Source organism: Carcharodon carcharias, chromosome 3, assembly GCF_017639515.1.
Source record: "Carcharodon carcharias isolate sCarCar2 chromosome 3, sCarCar2.pri, whole genome shotgun sequence".
NCBI lineage: Eukaryota > Metazoa > Chordata > Chondrichthyes > Lamniformes > Lamnidae > Carcharodon > Carcharodon carcharias.
The window spans coordinates 148,709,891-148,723,102 of record NC_054469.1 but is presented as its reverse complement, the minus strand read 5'-3'; the positions used below and the strand labels follow the sequence as shown (position 1 = coordinate 148,723,102).

Below are 13,212 nucleotides of genomic sequence, written 5' to 3'. Positions count from 1 at the left end.
TTCCCCACCACACCTCCCACCTTATGAGATTATCAGACTGCTTATCCAACAACCAGAACAGGATGAGTAGAAATTTCTTCCAATTAAATGTTGGGAAGACCAAAGCCATTGTTTTCAGCCCTCACTCCAAACTCCTTTGCCTAACTATCAACTCCATCCCTCTCTCTGGCAACTGTCTGAGACCAAATCAGATTGTTTGCAACCTCTATCATATCTGACCCCAAGATGAGGTTCCAACCACATATTCACACCATCACCAAGACTGCCTTTTTCCACCTCTTTAGAATTGCCTGACTTTACCCCTGCCTCAGCTCAAATGCTGCTGAAACCCACATTCATTCCTTTGTCATCTCTGGGCTTGGCCATTCTAATGCACTCCTAGCTGGTCTCCCACAATTTACCCTCTGTAAACTTGAGATCATGCAAAACTCTGCTGCTGACATCCTAACATGGACCAAGTTCCATTCATCAATCACCCAAGTGCTTGCTGACCTACACTGGCTCCTTGTCAAAAGCAACAGCTCGATTTAAAAATTCTCATCCTTGTTTTCAAATTCCTACATGGTCTCATTGCCCCCAACCCCCATCTCATCCCACAAACTTATCCGCACTCAGCTAATTCTGACCTCTGCAACTTCCCAGATTTTAATCTCACCACCATTGGTAGCCATGCCTTCAGTTGCCTAAGCCCCAAACTCCAGAATTCCCTCCCTACACTTCTTCACCTCTCGTTCATCTTTTAAGACACTCCTTAAAACCTACCTGTCTGACCAAGCTCTTGATCAGCTGACCCAGTGGGCTAGAGTTAATGCTCCACCGCCAGCGGGTCTGAAGGCAGGGGCTCATTAAATCCAGCAAGCAGTCTGCCTGCTGCCTACCTGACCCCACCACAATTATATTGGGGTCAGGTGACCCGATTAATGCTCACTTAAGGGTCTTATCCCACCACCACTGGAATTTAACTGGCAGCAAGTGGCCCAAGCCAAGCACCCTGTCCAGCAGGTTTCCCTGTGGGGATGGTGACGAGCAGGAGTGTCTCTTCTTAACATTGAAGGGCCCCGCAATAACCTTCAGCCCCCACCCCCAGGGCCTGTCATTTGGCACCCAATAAGGCCCTCAAAAGCATACCCAAATCCTGATCTAGTGCTGGAGAGCTGCTGGACTCCGACTGGCTGGTAGCTCTGAGGGAGGTGGTGGTGGCTACAGGGCAACCGTATTCCCCTTGGCAGGTTACCCCGGCCTCAACCTTTTAGCCTAGGAGGATGGGGGCAGAGAATCCAGCACCTTGTATAATACAGCTTAGTATCTCCTTACATGGCTTGATGTCACATTTAGTTTTATAATGCTCCTGTGAAGTGCCTTAAAGGTGCTATATAAACAAGTTCCTGTTGAATACAAAAAAACTGATCAAGGAAATGAAAGACGGGCAAAGAGGCTATATGAGAATAGATTAATGGCTAACATAAAACTTGAAAACACTGCATGAACATATAAATAATAAATGGTAGTCAAAGGAAGGGTGGAGACAATTTGGGACTAGAAAGATGAACTTCTTGTAGAGACAGAGGACAAGTCTGGGGTACAAATGAGTATGTTGCATCTGTCTTCACTAAAGATGATTCTGCCAATGTCACGGTAAAGGAGGTGGCAGTGAAAAGAACAAAGAAAAGTGCAGCACAGGAACAGGCCCTTCAGCCCTCCAAGCCTGCGCTGATCATATTGCCTGTCAAACTAAAACATTTTGCATTTCCTGGGTCCATATCCCTCTATTCCCATCCTATTCATGTATTTAAATTGTTCATAAATTGGATTGGATAACAGAAGCTAACAAGGGGGCACTTAAAAAATTGGCAGTGCTCAAAGTGTAAAAGTCACCAGGTCCAGATGGGAGGCATCCTAGGTTGCTGAAAGAAGAAAGGTGGAAATTGCAAAGGCTCCAGCCGCAATCTTCTTATCATGTTTACTATGGGTGGGATGAGAGGATTGCAAATTATACACTCCTGTTCCAAAAAAAGGAGAGTGAGGGATAAACCCAGCAACTACAGGCCAGGCAGCTTAAAATTCTTGTGGGCACACTGAAGGAGAATAATCTGTGATAAAATTAATTGGCACTTGGAAAAATATGGTTCAACAAATGAAAACCAGCACACTAAAGACAATAACCAACAGTGTTTCACTAACTTGATTGATCTTCTTTGATGGGATAATGAAAAGGGCTGGTGTTTATTTGGACTTTCAAAAAGCATTTGATAAAGTACCACATAAAAGATTTGTTGGCAAAATTGAAGCCCATGGGATTCAAGGGGCAGTTGCTGCATGGATTATGAAACTGGCTAAGAGACAGAAAGCAGATAATGGAGAATGTTTTACAGACTGGAGTTAAGTGTTCAACAATGTTCCTCTATCGGTCAGTGTTGAGATCACTCTTTCAGATACATATTAGTTTCCTGGACTTGCATGCAAGGGGCATAATTTCAAAGTTTGCAGATAACACAAAACTCAAATGTAGCCAAGTGAGGAAGGTAGTAAAAACTTGAAGGACATAAACTGGCGCAATGAGCAGACACAGGAGGATGAATGCAGAAAAGCACAAAGTGATGCATTTTTGTAGGAAGAATGAAAAGCAACACAAACTAAATGGTACAAATTTAAATGGGGAGAAGGACAGAGAGGCCTGGAGGTCTATGTACATGTCTTGGAAGGTGGCACAAGTTAAGAAGGCTGTTAAAAAAAGCATATGAGCTCCTTAGTTTTAGAAATAGAAGCATCGAGTACAAAAGCAAGAAAGTCATATCAAACCTTTGTAATACACTGGTTGGATACCACTTGGAGTGTCGTGGTCAATTCTGGGCATCACACTTTAGGAAGGATGTCAAACCCTTTAGAGAGGGTGCAAAGGGGATCTATTGGAATGGAAGCTGGGATGAGGGGCTTCAGTTATGTGGAGAAATTGGGTTTATTTCCTTACAGCAAAGGCACTTAAGGGCAGATATGATGGAGGTGTTCAAAATCATAAATAGGTTTAGAGTAAATAAAAAGAAACTGATCCAGTGATGCACAAATTTAGGGTAAATGCAAAAGAACTATCAGTGATACAAGGGAAAGAATTATGTAGCAAGTTCTTCTGATCTGAAATCATTCACATTCATTTGGTAGGAAGACAAAAAGCAGATTTTTTTTAAGAAGGTGAGAGATAAGTAAATGTTAGCATGAAGAGTATTTGTAGTCATGCATGCACTTGTCCACAAATTAAAAAGTTAACATGGAGGCACAGCAAGCAATTAGGAAGGCAAAGGTTATGTTATTATTGCAAGGGTTAAAGTATAAGTGTAAACAGTCTTGCTGCAATTATATAGGGCTTTGGAAAGACTACAACGATGTACAGTTTCAATTTCCTCATCAAATGAAGGACATACTTGCCTTAGCATGGGTGCAACAAATGTTCACTAGATTGATTCCTGGGATAAGAGGGCTGTCCAGTAAGGAGAAATTGATTAGAATGGGCCTAAATTCTCTGGAGTTTAGAACAAGAGATGATCTTATTGAAACGTGCAAAATTCTAAGGGGGCTTAACTAGCCAGATACTAAGAGGCTATATCCCCTACCTGAAAAGCTGACGGGAGCAAATTCACAAAGGAAATTGGATAAGTACCTCAAGTTACCTTGAAAAGTTAAAAATTGCAAATCTATGAAGAAAAAACAAGAAAGTGAGACTATTTGAAAAGCCCATTTAAAGATTTGGCAAAACCAAAATGGTCCAAATGGCTCCATCTGTGTTGTATCATTCCATTAATGGCATGAAACATAGAATATTTAAATCACATTAAGTTTTTTTTGCAATAATCTAATTAAATGAAGCCATTTTGTTTAAACATTTATTATGGATTCATTTCAATTACAAAAAAGAGGTGTATTGTTTTCCGGGTGTTACTATGTGCCTCCATGTGACAGTTTTAACACTTAAGATACCCACCTACAGGCATAACAGACAGGCATTGTGGATACTTAGGGGTTTTCACTTGCTACCATAATAATATGCAGTATTACTGGTACCTGTGACTGGCTACCAGATAAGTAACTGGAGCAGGATAGTGAGATCAATGAAGTGTCACAGTATCTTTACAGTGCAGAAGGAGGCCATTTGGTCCATCGAGTCTGCACTGGCTCTCTGAAAGAGCATTCCGCTTAGTTCCACTCCCTGCCTTGTCCCCGTAACCCGGCACACTATTTCTTTTAGGTAGCAATCCAATTCCCTTTTGAATACCTCAATAGAACCTGCCTCCACCAACCTTTCAGGAAGTTTGCTGCAGAATCCATCCACCCTCTGGGTGAAAGAATTTTTCCTCACATCACAATTACTTCTTTTGCCAATTATTTTGAATTTGTGCCCTCTAGTTCTTGATGCTCTCTTGAGTAGGAACAGTTTCTCGCCATTTATCCTATCCATACCCCTCATGTTCTTGGATAACTCTATCAAGTCATCCTTGCTTCTTTAGGGGAAATGACAAAATACAGGTGCACTTGAACTACTTATCATCCACAGACTACCAGCTTGCCTCACATAGGTGTGTTTGAAATAGGTTCCAACCTACACCACTTGCCCTTGTTAAATTAAAAGTCACAGCTAAAAGGAATTTCCAAAGAATACTTAGAGCAAGTTTACTTCTTTTAAACTCGTAGACTGACAAATGCTGATTCTTGATTCATGTTCATACGTCCTTCGTTGCTCCTTATTGGTATTTTTACTAATAGTGATTCTAGTTTTATGTTGTGCTTTTCACAGCTATTAAGGGATCTATGACAATGGTGAGCACATACTTCAAACTTGAACATGGAATGTACAACACAGGAAATCATTTACTATGAATCTTACCATTTAATTAATTAAAACATTTGCCACCACACAATTTTTTAAAACTTTCAGTGAAGTAAAAATAAGCACAATGAGAATATTTCTATCTATATTCAAGAAGATGAGATGCAGACATTTACAAATATCAAAAAAAAATCATTGTCAATATACATTATGTGAAAATCATAACAAGGTCACAAGAAAGAACTCTTCAACACTTCTTCCTACTTCCCCTGGACCTTGTCCCCACCACTGAACATCAAGCCACTATTTCCAGGACTGTCACTGACCTAGTCTCCTTTGGAGATCTTCCCACCTCAGTCTCCTAACCCCACACAATCTGCTTCTACCTCTTTCCCAAAATCCACAAACAGGACTGTCCTGGTAGATCCATAATGTCAGCCTGTTCTTGCTCCACAGAACTCATTTTTCTTATCTTGACCAGCACTTCATCTTCCAATTAGGTACTTTACAGCCTCCCAGACTTAACACTGACTCCAGCAACTTCAGTCACTCTACGCCTCCACTCCACACCAGAACAATCTGAGGGCTCTCCGCTTCTTCCTTGAACAGAGGCCTGAACAATCCCCATCCGCCACCATTCTCTTCCTCCTGGCTGAACTTGTTCTCTCACTGAACAATTCCTCCTTTAACTTGTCTCACTTCTTCTAAATAAAAGGTGTGGCTATGGGTACCCACATGGGCCCCATTTATGCCTGTCTTTTGTGGGATATGTGGAACGTTCCTTGTTTCAGTCCTCCTCAGGCTCCCTCCCACAACTCTTTTCTTGGTACACCAATGACTGTTTTGGTGCCGCTTCATTCTCTCATCTGGATCTGGAAAAATTAATCAATTTTACTTCCAATTTCCACCCTTCTCTCACCTTCACATGGTCCATCTCAGAAACTTCCCTTCCTTGACCTCTCTCTCTGTCTGCATTTCTGGTGATAGACTGTCGACCAATATTCATTACAAGCCCACCGAGCCCCACAGCTACCTTAACTGCAGCTCCTCACATACTGCTTCCTGTAGGGACTCCATCCCATCCTCTTAGTTCCTCCACCTCCATTGCATCTGTTCTAGTGATGCCACCTTCCAAAACGGCCCTTGTGACATGTCTTTCTTTTTCCTTAACCGAGGGGCTCCCCCCTCCACTGAGGTTGACAGGGCGCTCAACCATGTCTGACCCATCTCCTGTACCTCTGCTCTCACCCTCCCTCTCAGAACCATGATAGGGTCCCCTTGTCCTCACTTTTCACCCCAGCAGCCTCCACATTCAAAAGATCATCCTCCCCTATTTCCACCAACTACAGCATGGTGTCACCACTGAACACATCTTCCCCTCATCCCCTCACCCCCATCTGCATTCCACAGGAACTGTTCCCTCTGTTACACCATGGTCCACTCCTCCGTCACCCCCAACTCCTTGTCCCCTTCCCACAGTACCGTTCCTTGCAATTGCAGAAAATGCAATACATGCCCCTTTACCGCCTCCCTCCTCACCATCTAAGGCCCCAAACACTCCTTTCTGGTAAAGCAGCACTTCACTTGTACCTCCTTCAATTTGGTCTAATGTTTTTGTTGCTCCCAATGTGGTCTCCTCTACTTTGGGGAGGCTAAATGCAGACTGGGTGGCCGCTTTGCAGAACATCTTCGCTCAGTCCGCAAGCATGACCCAGACCTTCCTGTTGCTTGCTATTTCAACACACCATCTTGCTCTCGTGCCCACATGTCTGTTGCTGGCCTGCTACAATGTTCCAGTGAAGACCAACATGAACTGGAGGACCAGCACTTCATCTTCCAATTAGGTACTTTACAGCCTCCCAGACTTAACACTGACTCCAGCAACTTCAGACCATGAACTCGCTCCTTCATCTTTACCCCCTTTTAAAAAAAATATCCTTTTCCCCACCCACCTCCAGACAGAGGGCCATCTATCATTTGTTTTTGTTTTGCTTTCACAGAGCACTGACCCTTGTTCTGCTATTAACACATTCTATCTTGCCTTTATGCCACTGTCAGCATCTTCTATTGTCTTTAATACTACCATAACACTTCCTTTACCCTATATCATGGCATTTTTGTCAAATTTCTCCTTAACTCCCATCTATCCCTGACCTATTTTGCTCCCCCTTCCTATATAGTATAAAATCTACTTCTCCTTAGCTCTGAAGAGCTATATAGTCTCAAAACATTAAACCTGCTTCTCTCTCCACAGATGCTGCCAGACTTGTGTTTTTCCAGAATTTTCTGTTTTTATTTAAGTAAATGACCGGTCAGTTGTCGATCACCTGAAACCGGGGCGGGTAGGGGTGGAAAATGAAAAAAATACAACCCAAAGCGCAGCGGTGAATCTGACGAGAGCTCCGTGGCTCATTAACAAGCCATTCACGATCTGACAGGCCGCGGACGATAATCCGCCGCAGCCTTTTGACCGAGGCCCAGGTGATCGGTGTTGCTCGATTCTGGTTTGAGAGCCACTGAAGCCGCAGTTTATTCCCGATAAAGCGGCTGATCCCCTGGGGGTAGCGGAATGTTTCACTGCGGCCCCAGCACCATTAACACACACAGAAACTCGGAACCAACCCGCCCCAATAAGCCAAAGACGGCCAAGGAGGCCGAAATAAACCCAATCGTCCCATCACCACGAGATGATAACTCACCAAACCCCGCCGTCAGCGCCGACCTCTCTCTCCTTGTAAGTTCGTCACCAACCCAACGGCGCCATCACTCCGTCTGTGACATCAACAACTTCCTGTAAAGTAACTTCCGGGGACAAAGGGGTGAGAGGAGGGAGAAATGGAAATGAGGCATGGATACATGCGCAGGAGGAGGAGAAGTGGGGAATGAGGGAGGAAATGAGGGAGGAGGGGGAGGAAATGAGGGAGGAGGGGGGAGGAAATGAGGGAGGAGGGGGGAGGAAATGAGGGGGGGAGGAAATGAGGGAGGAGCGGGGAGGAAATGAGGGAGGAGCGGGGAGGAAATGAGGGAGGAGGGGAGGAAATGAGGGAGGAGGGGAGGAAATGAGGGAGGAGGGGGAGGAAATGAGGGAGGGGGAATGATGGGGCAGAAATGAGGGAGGAGGGAGGAAATGAGGGAGGGGGAATGGGGGAAATGAGGGAGGGGGAAATGAGGGAGGAGGGGGAAATGAGGGAGGAGGAGGGGGAAATGAGGGAGGGGGAAGTGAGGGAGGAGGGGGAAATGAGGGAGGGGTAAATGAGGGAGGAGGGGAATGAGGGAGGAGGGTGGAAATGAGGGAGGAGGGAAATGAGGGAGGAAGGGTGGGGGAAATAAGGGAGGAAGGGGGAATGAGGGAGGAAAGGGGGAAATGAGGGAGCAAGGGGGAAATGAGGGAGGAAGGGGGAAATGAGGGAGAAGGGGAGGGGAAAATGAGGGAGGAGGAGGGGGAAATGAGGGAGGAGGGGGGAAATGAGGGAGGAGCGGGGGGAAATGAGGGTGGAGCGAGGGGGAATGAGGGAGGAGTGGGGGAAAGTGGTAGGGGGAATGATGGGGCAGAAATGAGGGAGGGGAGGGGAAATGAGGGATGAAGAAATGAGGGAGGAAGGGGGAAATGAGGGAGGAAGGGGGAAATGAGGGGGAAGGGGTAAATGAGGGAGGAGGGGGAAATGAGGGAGGGGGAAATGGGGGGAAATGAGGGAGGGAGCGGGGGGAAATGGGGGGGCGGAAATTATGGTGCAGAAATGAGGGAGGTGAGGGGAGGGGGAAATGAGGGAGGAAGAGGAGAAATGAGGGGGAAGGGGAAATGAGCAGGGGGAATGAGGGGGAGGGTGAAATGGGGGAGGGGGAATGATGGGGCAGAAATGAGGGAGCGGAGGGGGAAATGAGGGAGGAAGGAGAAATGAGGGAGGGAGCGGGGAAATGAGGGGGAAGGGGAAATTAGGGAGGAGGAAGGGGGAAATGAGGGAGGAGCAGAGGGAAATGAGGGAGGAGGGGGAATGGGGGAGGGGGAATGATGGGACAGAAATGAGGGAGGGGAGGGGAATGAGAGAGGAAGAGGGGAATGAGGGAGGGAGGCTGGGGGGAAATGAGGGAGGGTGGGTGGGAGAAAATGAGGGAGGAAGGGGGAAATGAGGGAGGAAGGGCAGAAATGAGGGAGGAAGGGAAAATGAGGGAGGGGGAATGAGGGAGGAGGGGGGAAATGAGGGAGGGGGAATGGGGAGGGAAATAAGGGAGGGAGTGGGGAGAAATCGGGGAGCGGGAAAGATGGGGCAGAAATGAGGGAGGTGAGGGGAGTGGGAAATGAGGGGGGAAGGGGGGAATGAGGCGGAAGGGGGAAATGAGGGAGGAGCGGGGGAAATGAGAGGGGAAATGGGGGAGGGGGAATGATGGGGCAGAAATGAGGGAGGGGAGGGGGAAATGAGGGAGGAAGGGGGAAATGAGGGAAGAAGGGGGAAATTAGGGGGAAGGGGGAAATGAGGGAGGAGGAAGGGGGAATGAAGGGGGAGGGGGAAAATGGGGGAGGGGGAATGATGGGGCATAAATGAGCGGGGGAGGGGGAAATGAAGGGGGAGAGGGAAATAAGGGAGGATGGGAGGGGGAAATGAGGGAGGAGGAGAGGGGGAAATGAGGGAGGAAGGGGGAATGAGGGAGGAGGGGGAGAAATGAGGGAGGAGCATGGGGAAATGAGGAGCAGGGGCAAATGAGAGGGAGGGGAAATAGGGGAAGGGGAATGATGGGGCGGAAATGAGGGAGGGGAGGGGGGAAATGAGGGAGGAAGGGGGATATGAGGGAGGGAGGGTGGGGGGAAATGAGGGAGGGGGAATGAGGGAGGGGGGGAAATGAGGGAGGGGGGAATGGGGAGGGAAATGAGGGAGTGGGGGGAAATGGGGGAGTGGGAATGATGGGGAAAATGAGGGAGGAGCAGGGGGAAATGAGCGGGGCAAATGAGGGGGGAGTGGGAAATGGGGGAGGGGTGATGATGGGGCAGAAATGAGGGAGGGGAGAGGGAAATGAGGGAGGAAGGGTGGGGGAAATGAGGGAGGAAGGGGGGAATGAGGAAGAAGGGGGAAATGAGGGAGGAAGGGGGAAATGAGGGAGGAGTGGGGGAAATGAGAGATGAGTGGGGGAAATGAGGGGGGAAATGGGGGAGCGGGAATGATGGGGCAGAAATGAGGGAGGGGAGGGGGAAAATGAGGGAGGGAGGGTAGGGAATAATGAGGGAGGAAGGGGGAAAATGAGGGAGGAAGGGGAAATGAGGGAGGAAGAGTGGAAATGATGGAGGGAGGGGTCAATGAGGGAGGAGGGGGTAAATGAGGGAGCGGGGGAAATGAGGCTGGAGGGGAAAAGAGGGAGGAGCGGGGTAATGAGGGAGGAGGGGGGAAATGAGGGATGACGGGGAAATGAGGGAGGGGGAATGAGGGAGGAGGGGGAAATGAGGGAGGGGGAAATGAGGGGGAGGAAATGAGCGAGGAGGGGGAGGAAATGAGCGAGGAGGGGGAGGAAATGAGGGAGGAGGGGCAGGAGCGGGAGGAAATGAGGGGGAGGAAATGAGGGAGGTGGAGGAAATGAGGGAGGAGGGGGAGGAAATGAGGGAGGATGGGGAGGAAATGAGGGAGGAGGGGGAGGAAATGAGGGAGGAGGGGGAGGAAATGAGGGAGGGGAGGAAATGAGGGAGGAGGAAATGAGGGAGGAGGGGGGAGGAAATGAGGGATGAGGGGAAGGAAATGAGGGAGGGAGAATGATGGGGCAGAAATGAGGGAGGGGGAGGAAATGAGGGAGGGGGAGGAAATGAGGGAGGAGGGGGGAGGAAATGAGGGCTGAGGGGAAGGAAATTAGGGAGGGGGAATGATGGGGCAGAAATGAGGGAGGAGGGGGGAAATGAGGGAGGGGGAATGGGGAAATGAGGGAGGGGGAAATGAGGGAGCAGGGGGAGGAAATGAGGGAGGAGGAGGTGGAAATGAGGGAGGAGGAGGGGGAAATGAGGGAGGAGGAGGGGGAAATGAAGGAGGAGGAGGGGGAAATGAGGGAGGAGGAGGGGGAAATGAGGGAGGGTGGGAATGAGGGAGGAGGGGCGAATGAGGGAGGAGGGGGAAATGAGGGAGTAAGGGTGGGAATGAGGGAGGGGAGTAAACGAGGGAGGAGGGGGGTAAATGAGGGAGCGGGGGAAATGAGGCAGGAGGCGGGGAAAGGACGGAGGAGGGGGAAATGGGGGAGGACAGGGGGAATGGGAGTGGGGGAAATTAGGGAAGCGGGAAATGAGTGAGGGGGTGAAATGAGGGAGGGAGAAATGAGGGAGGAGGGGTAAATGAGGGAGGGGGAATGAGGGAGGAGGGGGGAAATGAGCGAGGGGGAAATGAGGGAGGAGGGGGGAATGATGGAGGGGGAAATGAGGGAGGAGGGGGAAATGAGGGAGGGAGAAATGAGGGAGGGGGCAATGAGGGAGGAGGGGGAATGAGGGAGGAAGGGGGAATGAGGGAGGAGGGGGTGAATGAGGGAGGGAGCGGGGGAAATGAGGGAGGAGGAAGGGGAAATGCAGGAGGGGTGGGGGTAAATGAACAGCAGGGAGAATGAGGGGGGAGGGGGAAATGAGGGAGGAGGAAATGAGGGAGGAAGGGGGTGGAATGAGGGAGGAAGATGGGGAATGAGGGAGAAAGGGGGAAATGAGGGAGGAAGGGGTGGGGGAAATGAGGGAGGAAGTGGGGAAATGAAGGAGCGGGGGAAATGAGGGTGGAGCGAGGGGGAATGAGGGAGGAGTGGGGGAAATGAGGGGGGAATGTGGGAGGGGGAATGATGGGGCAGAAATGAGGGAGGGGAGGGGAAATGAGGGATGAAGAAATGAGGGAGGAAGGGGGAAATGAGGGGGAAGGGGTAAATGAGGGAGGGGGGGAAATGGGGGAGCGGAAATTATGGTGCAGAAATGAGGGAAGTGAGGGGAGGGAGGAAGAGGAGAAATGAGGGGGAAGGGGAAATGAGTGGGGAGGAGAGGGGGAAATGAGGGAGGAAGGGGGGAATGAGAGAGGAGGGGTGGAAATGAGGGAGGGAGCGTGGGAAATGAGGGGGAAGGGAAATTAGGGAGGAGGAAGGGGGAAATGAGGGAGGAGCAGGGGGAAATGAGGGAGGAGAGTGGGGAAATGAGGAGCAGGGGCAAATGAGGGGGGAGGGGGAAATGGGAGAGGGGGAATGATGGGACAGAAATGAGGGAGGGGAGGGGAAATGAGAGAGGAAGGGGGAATGAGGGAGGGAGGGCGGAAATGAGGGAGGAAGGGGAAATGAGGGAGGGGGAATGAGGGAGGAGGGGGAAATGAGGGAGGGGGAATGGGGAGGGAAATAAGGGAGGGAGTGGGAGGAAATCGGGGAGCGGGAATGATGGGGCAGAAATGAGGGAGGTGAGGGGAGTGGGAAATGAGGGAGGAAGGGGGGAAATGAGGCAGAAGGGGGAAATGAGGGAGGAGCGGGGGAAATGAGAGGGGAAATGGGGGAGGGGGAATGATGGGGCAGAAATGAGGGAGGGGAGGGGGAAATGAGGGAGGAAGGGGGAAATGAGGGAGGAAGGGGGAAATTAGGGGGAAGGGGGAAATGAGGGAGGAGGAAGGGGGAATGAAGGGGGAGGGGGAATGATGGGGCATAAAAGAGCGGGGGAGGGGGAAATGAAGGGGAGAGGGAAATAAGGGAGGAGAGGAAGGGGGAATGAGGAAGGGGGGAATGAGGGAGGAGGGGGAGAAATGAGAGAGGGAGCGGGGGAAATGAGGGGGAAGGGGGAAATGAGGAAGGAGGAAGGGGAAATGAGGGAGGAGCAGGGGAAATGAGGGAGGAGCCTGGGGAAATGAGCAGGGGCAAATGAGGGGGGAGGGGGAAATAGGGGAAGGGGAATGATGGGGCAGAAATGAGGGAGGGGAGGGGAAATGAGGGAGGAAGGGGGATATGAGGGAGGGAGGGTGGGGGAATTGAGGGAGGAAGGGGGAAATGAGGGAGGAAGGGGGAAATGAGGGCAGGGAAATGAGGGAGGGGGAATGAGGGAGGAAGGGGGAAATGAGGGAGGAGAGGGGAAATGAGAGGGGAATGAGGAAGGGGGAATGAGGGAGGAGGGGGAAATGAGGGAAGACGGGGGAATGAGGGAGGGAGGCTGGGGGGAAATGAGGGAGGGTTGGTGGGGGAAAATGAGGGAGGGAGGGTGGGGAAAATGAGGGAGGAAGGGGGAAATGAGGGAGGAAGGGGAAATGAGGGAGGGGGAATGAGGGAGGAGGGTGGGAAATGAGGGAGGGGGAATGAGGGAGGAGGGGGAAATCAGGGAGGGGGAATGGGGGGGAAATAAGGGAGGGAGTGGGGGAAATCGGGGAGCGGGAATGATGGGGCAGAAATGAAGGAGGTGAGGGGAGTGGGAAATGAGGGAGGAAGGGGGG

The 13,212-nt window shown here is 50.2% G+C and overlaps 1 protein-coding gene across 2 annotated transcripts in view; it reads right to left on the bottom strand.

The window, feature by feature from the left end:
• Positions 1-7,644, bottom strand: part of tax1bp1b (Tax1 (human T-cell leukemia virus type I) binding protein 1b) — a 154,296-nt gene extending 146,652 nt beyond the window's left edge. Inside the window, exon 1 of one of the 2 annotated variants that reach the window (XM_041183743.1) lies at positions 7,516-7,644. The gene's annotated coding sequence lies outside the window, so the exon portion shown is untranslated. Of the gene's footprint in view, positions 1-3,420; positions 3,440-7,515 lie in introns of those variants that run through there. The other variant, XM_041183745.1, reaches the window with a different exon arrangement.
• Positions 7,645-13,212: the final 5,568 nt, after the last annotated feature.